The following is a 6128-nucleotide window of genomic DNA, read 5'->3' as shown; positions in this document are numbered from 1 at the left end:
CCTAACACCATACACAAAAATAAACTCAAAATGGATTAAAGACCTAAATGTAAGGCCAGACACTATAAAATTCTTAGAGGAAAGCATAGGCAGAACACTCTGTGACATACATCAAAGCAAGATTCTCTTTGACCCACCTCCTAGAATAATGGCAATAAAATCAAGAATAAACAAATGGGACCTCATGAAACTTAAAAGCTTTTGTACAGTGAAAGAAACCATAAACAAGACAAGAAGGCAATCCTCAGAATGGGAGAAAATATTTGCCGATGAAGCAACAGACAAAGGATTCATCTCCAAAATATACAAGCAGCTCACACATCTTAATATCAAAAAAGCAAACAACCCAACCCACAAATGCACAGAAGTCCTAGATAGACATTTCTCCAAAGAAGAGATGCAGATGGCTAACAAACACATGCAAAGATGCTCAACATCACTAATTATTAGAGAAATGGAAGTCAAAGCCACAATGAGTTATCACCTCACACCAGTCACAATGGCCATCATCAAACGATCTAGAAACAATAAATGTTGGAGAGGGTGTGGAGAAAAGGGAACCCTCCTGCACTGTTGGTGGGAATGTAAGTTGGTACAGCCACTATGGAAAACAGTTTAGAGGTTCCTTAAAAAGCTAAAAATGGAATTACCATATGACCCAGCAATCCCACTACTGGGCATATACCTTGAGAAAACCATAATCCAAAAAGAAACATATACCATAATGTTCATTGCCGCACTGTTTACAATAGCCAGGACATGGAAGCAACCTAAATTCCCATCGACAGATGAGTCGGTAAAGAATATGTGGCACATATATACAATAGAATATTACTCAGCCATAAAAAGGAATGAAATTGAGTTATTTGTAATGAGGTGGATGGACCTAGAGTCTGTCATACAGAGTGAAATAAGCCTGGAAGAGAAAAACAAATACCATATGCTAACTCATATCTATGGAACATAAAAAAAAATGGTACTGATGAACCCAGTGACACAACAAGAATAAAGATGCAGACGTAGAGAACGGACTTGAGGACACAGGGTGGGGGGCATGGACAAAGGGGAAGCTGGGATGAAGTGAGAGAGTAACATTGACATATGTACACTACCAAATGTACAATAGAGAGCTCATGGGAAGTTCTTGCATAACATAAGGAGATACACTTGATGATGGGTGATGACTTAGAGGGCCAGGATAGGGAGGGTGGGACAGAGTTGGGGGGGGGGTGGGCATATGGGGCTATATGTATAAATACAGCTGATTCACTTTGGTGTACCTCAAAAATTGGCATAACAGTGTATAGCAATTATATTCCAATAAAGAGCTTTAAAAAAATATAGTTGACAAACAATAAACTACATATATTTAAAGTGTCAATATCTGTATATATACCTATAGAAGTTACATAAAAGAAAAAAAGAAAGGAATTAATGTATATAAGATTCAGAAAAAATCATGAAAACACAAAGGAAGATGAGAGGAAAAGACAGACAAAAGAACAAAAAAGGTTAATAGAAAACAGAGAAAGAAATGACAGTATTAAATCATTGCTTATCAACAGTAAGTTTAAATATAAATGGATTAAACTCTCCAATCAAAAGATATAGAGTGGCTGAATGGATGTAAAAAAGTAAGACTCCATTATAAGCTGTCAAAAAACAAAAAAAAACTCACTTTAGATTTAAGGAAACATGTAGGTTAAAAGTGAAGACTGGAAAAAGATTCCATATAAATGGTAACCAACAGAGCAGGAATGACTAGACTTATATCAGGCAGAAAAAACTTTAAATCAAAAGCTGTCCAAAGAGATAAATAATAACATTATATAATGATAAATGGATCTATCCACCAGGAAAGTATAAGAAATAAAAAAAATATATATGCACCCAATATCCGAGCATATAAATATATAAAGCAAACATTGACAGAACCGAAGGTAGAAATAGACAACAAACAATAAAAGTAGACTTAAATATCCCACTTTTGGACTTCCTAGGTGGCGCAGTGGTAAAGAATCTGCCTGCCAATGCAGGGGACACAGGTTCGAGCCCTGCCCTGGGAAGATTCCACATGCCATGGAGCAACTAAGCCCATGCGCCACAACTAAAAAGAAAAAAAAAAATCCCACTTTTAACAAAGGATTGAATATCTAGACTGAATATCAAGAAGAAATAAATGATTTTATAGCAATATACACCAAATCAATCTAAAAGACATATACATAATATCCCACCCAACAATAGCAGAATACAATTCTTCTCAAGATTATATGGATGTTTCTTCAAAATAGATTACATAGTTAGTCACTAAACAAATCTTAACAAACTTAAAGATATTGAAATCATACCAGGTATCTTTTGTGATTACAATTAAACTGGAAATCAAAGGCAAAGGGAAAAAATTTAGAAATAAATTGAGTTTTAAAGTCATACTATTAACAACATTGAGTCAAAGAGGAAATAAAAAAAGAAATTAAAAAATACCTGAAACAAACAAAAATGAAAATGCAAGTACTATAACGTAGGGGATGCAACAAAAGCAGTACTAGAAGGGAAATTTATCATGATAGATGCCTACCTCAAGAAACAAGAAAAAAATATCAGATAAGCAACTTCACATTACACCTAAAAGAAATGGAAAAGAACAATCTAAGGCCAGAGCTAGTAGAAAGAAAAAAATAACAAAAATCAGAGTGAAAATAAATGAAATTGATACTAAAAAGACAATAGAAGAGATTAATAAAAGCACTGGTTCTTTTAAAAGATAAACAAGATTAACAAACTTTAGCTAGACTTAGCACACGCGAGAGAGAACCCAAATAAATAAAATCAGAAATTAAAGATGTTACAACTGATACCTCAGAGAAGCAAAGGATCATAAGCAACTACTAAAGAACAATTATACCCTAGCAAACTGGATTAACTGGAAAAAATAGTTACATTCCTAGAAATCTACAATCTTCTAAGACTAAATCATGAAAAAATACAGTCTGAATAGACCTATAACTAGTGAGGATATCAAAGCAGTAATCAAAAATCCTCCAACAAAGAAAAGTCCAAGATTGATAGTTTCACTAGAGAATTCTACCAAAGAATTAATTAATTAATTAATATGAATCCTTTTCAAACTCTTCCAAAAAAATTAAGGAGAGACTTCCAAACTTATTTTATGAGGCCAGAATTACCCTGATAACCCAAAGAAAGACACCACATGACAAAAAAACTGTAGGCAATTCCCTGATGAATACGATGCAAACGTCAGCTACAAAGTGCTAGCAAACCAAATCCAAAAGCACATTAAAAGGATCATGCACCATGACCAAATGGGATTTATCCCTGGGATGCAACAGTGGTTCAACTCATGAATATTAATTAATTTGATACACTATATGAACATAATTAAGGATAAAATCACAGGATCATCTAAAAAGATGCAGAATAAATGTTTGACAAATTCAGTATCCTTTCATGATAAAAATTCTCAAAAAACTAGAAATAGAAGGAAATTATCTCCTCATAATAAAGGCTATATATGAAAAGCCCAAAGCTAACATTATACTCAATTGTGAAAGACTGAAAGCTCTTCCTCTAAAGTCAAGAGCAAAGCAAGGATGCCCTTTCTTACTACCCCTATTTAACACAGTATTGAAAGTCCTAGCCAGAGCAATTAAGCAAGCAAAAAAAAAAAAAAAAAAAAAAAAAGGCATGCAAATCTTAGAAAGAAAGAAGAAAAAATGTATTTTATTTGTAAACAACATTATCCTATACATAGAAAATCCTAAAAATTCTATTGAAAAAGAAAACCTGTTAAAAATAATACAGGAATTCAGTAAAGTCTCAGGATACAAAATCAACATATGAAAATTAGTTGCATTTGCATATAATAAAAACAAACTATCTGAAAGGAAATTAGGAAAGCAATCCCATTTATAATTGCACAAAAAGAATAAAATACTTAGGTGTAAATTTAACTTGAGATAAAAGACATACTGAAAACTATAAGGCATATATGAATGAAATTAAACATGACATAATCAAATGTTCATAAATTGGAAGACCTAAAAATTGTTGAAATGTCCATACTCCCTATCACAATCTAAAGATTCAAAGTATCTCTACCAAAATCTCAATAGCAATTTTTACAGAAATTGAAAAAACAACTCTAAAATTAATATGGAATTTCAAAAGACCATGGATACACAAATTGATCTTGAGAAAGAAGAACAAAGCAAGAGGTATCAAACTTTCTGACTTTGAATTACAAAGCTATAATAATCAAAACATTATGATACTGGCATAAAGGCAGACAGAAGATCATTGAAACAGAATAGAGATCCCAGAAATAAATATAAACATATAGGGCTTCCTAGGTGGTGCAGTGGTTGGGAGTCCGCCTGCCAATGCAGGGGACACGGGTTCGATCCCTGCTCCAGGAAGATCCTGCATGCCGTGGAGCAGCTAAGCCCGTGTGTCATGACTACTGAGCCTGCGCTTTGGAGCCCATGAGCCACAACTATTGAGCCCATGTGCTGCAGCTACTGACGCCCACGCGCCTGGAGCCCGTGCTCCGCAACAGGGGAAGCCACGGTGGTGGGGACCCCATGCACCGCAACAGAGTGGCCCCCACTCGCCTCAACCAGAGAAAGCCCACGTGCAGCAACGAAGACCCAACACAGACAATAAAAACAAATAAAATTAAATTAAAAAAATATATATATAAACATATATGGTCAACTGATCTTTGACCAAGTTACCACAAATACACAATGGACAAAGGATAGTCTCTTCAACAAATGATATTGGGAAAGCTGAATATCCATGTGCAAAAGAATGAAATTGGATTATCTTACACCATACATAAATATCAACTCAAAAGGATTAAAGACTTAAGTGTAAAACCTGAAACTGTGAAACTTCTAGAAGAAAACACAGAGGAAAATCTTCATGACATTGGTCTTGGTAATGATTTAATGGATATGACACCAAAAGCACAGGCAGCAGGAGCAAATATACACAAATTGGACTACATCAAACTAAGAAGTTTTTGCACAGCAGAAGAAACAATTAATGAGATGAAAAGTCAACCTATAGAATGGGAGAAAATATTTTCAAACCAAATATGTTTACCTGCCAAAATATATAAAGAACTCCTACGACTCAATAGCAAAAAGACTAATAATCTGACTGAAAAGACATTTCTCCAAAGAAGACATACAAGTGGCCAACATATAATGAAAAGTTGTTCAATGTCGCTAAAAACTGGGTAAATGCAAATCAAAATCACAATGAGATGTCACATCATACATGTCAGGATGGCTATAATTTAAAAAAAAAGACAAGAAATGTTAGTGAAGATGTGGAGAAACTGAGTTTTTGCACACTATTTGATGGGAGTGCAAAATGGTATAGTCCCTATGGAAGACAGTATGCTGGTTCCTCAAAAAATTAAAAATAAAACTATCCATCAACCCCACTTTGGGTTATTTATTCCAAAGAAGTGAAATCAGATTCTTGAAGAGATATTAGCACTCCCATGTTCATTGTAGCATTATTCACAATAGCCAAGATGTGGAAACAACCAAAATGTCTGTTAACAGATGAATGGATAAAGAAAATGTAGTATATGCATACAAAGGTATGCTATTCAGCCTTTACAAATGAAGGAAATTCTGAAATATGCAAAAACATAGATGAACCTTGAGGATATTATGCTAAATGAAATAAGTCAGTGACAGAAATACAAATACTGTGTGATTCCAGTTACATGAAGTATGTAAAATACAAAGAGTGGAATTGTAATTGTTAGTGGTTGGGGGTGGGGAGAATGGAGACTTAGTAATCAATGGACATACACTTTCAATTAAGCAAGATTAATATGCTCTATAGATTTGCTGCATGGCATTGTACTAGTACTTAACCATAATGGATTGTACATTTTAAAATATTTTAAAAGGATAGATATCACATTGTGTTCTTACAAAAATGAAGTAAAATTTAAAAGATTGTCCTACGCATCTTCTGAGTAATGTCCATAGCCAAACAAAATGTCCTTGACATAATCTAAAATTTCTTATCTTACCAAGAAACTGTAAATCGTGATTTGAGAGAGAAATTATTATTAATTT

The sequence above is a fragment of the Hippopotamus amphibius genome, chromosome 2 (assembly GCF_030028045.1).
Source record: "Hippopotamus amphibius kiboko isolate mHipAmp2 chromosome 2, mHipAmp2.hap2, whole genome shotgun sequence".
Lineage (NCBI taxonomy): Eukaryota > Metazoa > Chordata > Mammalia > Artiodactyla > Hippopotamidae > Hippopotamus > Hippopotamus amphibius.
Note: the sequence above shows the minus strand (reverse complement) of the source record.